The sequence below is a fragment of the Benincasa hispida genome, chromosome 2 (assembly GCF_009727055.1).
Source record: "Benincasa hispida cultivar B227 chromosome 2, ASM972705v1, whole genome shotgun sequence".
In the NCBI taxonomy this organism is placed as follows: Eukaryota; Viridiplantae; Streptophyta; class Magnoliopsida; order Cucurbitales; family Cucurbitaceae; genus Benincasa; species Benincasa hispida.
In genome coordinates this window covers 51,948,847-51,951,094 of record NC_052350.1, presented here as the reverse complement: position 1 = coordinate 51,951,094, position 2,248 = coordinate 51,948,847, and positions in this window count along the sequence as shown.

Here is a 2,248-nt window from a genome sequence, read left to right as displayed (position 1 = left end):
ATATCACATTAAAAAAAAAAACGGCTTGCATCTATTTCTCCTCTATTTAACGAATAATCTTTATAATAAGAAATAATATTAATCAAACAAAATATAAACTTAAGTTGAAAGCACCTAAATGATATAACATTTTAAGTAAATATATAAAAATATAAATTATCAACAAAAAAAATATATATTATACAATTTTTTATAGTAGTCATTATTGTTAACTATAGCAATTTAACATTAGTTATCTAACACTAATTTCTTTTATTTCACCGCTGATTTTTTAAAAAATATAATTTTCAGTAATTATTTTGAAAGTTGCTACAACCTCAAAGTAAGCTTAAAACTCATGAAATAAATAGGCAAACATGTAACTGGCTTAGAACAAATCTGAGTTTAATTGTCTAACTAATCCCCATGTAACTACATATTAATATTAATTTCTAGATTACTCCTTTATATAATTTCAGGCTCCCAAATGTATTTGTTCTACATTTAACAGAATTAATTAGGACTAAATTAACAAGCTTTGAGACTTATTTTTCCCTACGTAATTCAAATTCCATATTTATGTTGTGAAATACTAATCGAAATTTGAAACATAACGATAGTTTAAATTTATTTTGCTAAGGTATGAAATTATGAATTGACTTGACTTTTTCTTTTTTCTAAGTTTGTAAGAGAGCTAAAGAAATTAAATGGTAAAAATTAGGGGTGTTCATGGGTTAGGTTGGATTAGATTGAAAGATGTTTTAACCTAACCCTATTGTAAATTTTTTCAACCCAAATAACTCTTATTAAAAAATGAACCTAATCCAACCCAACCATGAAATATTGGGTTGGGTTAGTTCGGGTTAATCGGATCATTTATTTAAAATTTTGTTCTAAAAATTAGTCAAACGTAAAATGTAAAAATCTAATTTAATTATTTTCATATATTGAATTAAGATTAACAACCCAATTTTAATTTATATAGTGAAATTTTTTTTCTAAAGTATAAAGAAACTACTTTTAAGAGTTGTTAAAGAATAAACTATTCGAAAAATATTATAATTAAATAAAATTAAAATCAATAAAATATGTTTTAAATTTAATGATAAATTCGAGTTGGTTTGAGTTATATTAAGTGAACTCATAAATCAATCCAAACCTTAAAATTTTCATTTATTTGAACTCAATACAATCCAAATGAATTGATAACTTAACTAAACCGTATAGATTGAATTGGATTAAATGATTTTTTTGGGTGATCGGATTTTTTGAACTATCTCTAATAAAAGTTAGGGGAACATACTTCTTTTTGGTAATGGAAGAAAAAAAAAAGTTTAAGAAAAGAGTTCACATTGAATTGAATTGAGGGCAACCCATTGCCGGCCAATCGACCTACAAAATCGCTTCAATATTTATTGGTCAGAATCTTGACTTTGGTCATCACCATTCTCATTTCTCGCAAAAATGGACCCCACAATCTTTTTCTTTTAAAAAAGAAAAAAAGAAAAACCTAAATCTCCATATTTGTTTCGAAAGTAACCAAACTCTTTCCAAAGTTGTAACATTATCATCAACATTCAAAATTATCTATTTTTTGCACGAAGACTTTTAGGTGGAGAATGGTAGAGAAAATAAGTAACAAAATTTCCTATAACCTAAAAGATGATGGAGATGAAGACGGTTGACGAAAACGGAGAATGTATTTCTATTTCAAATCTCATTTCCAATTTTGTTTGTCTCATCTTAAGTTTATTTTATTATAATAATTTGTTATTATGTTGTTATTCATATTATATTTAAATTATATGTTTTGTTGTTTTTATTGATCAAAACGTTCAAGATAATAAATATATTTAAATTGTATATATGCATAATTTGATAGATAACTATTTCATTTTACTACAAACATTGAGTGAGAAGTTTAACTATTTAATTAAAATTTTTCAATAATAGTTGTTTTACTTAATCGATTTTTAAAAATGAAAATTTTAATCTCTAAAAAAAAATAGAGAGCAAAAATGGGGAAGGGAAAATCATCCCAGCCCTATATACATCTCTATCGACGTTACAATCAAAACTACAATAGATGAAAATAGGACATAAATTAAGACTTGAAATTATATAATTGTAATTTGAAACAAAAATTAAAATCGTCACATAATCCCAAATTAGAGCCACCTTGTTTGAGATCCTCCTTTTGTTCTACATGAACCTACATAACACTAGCACGCCATATAATTCAATATATCTTTAAGCCAAAACCATATAT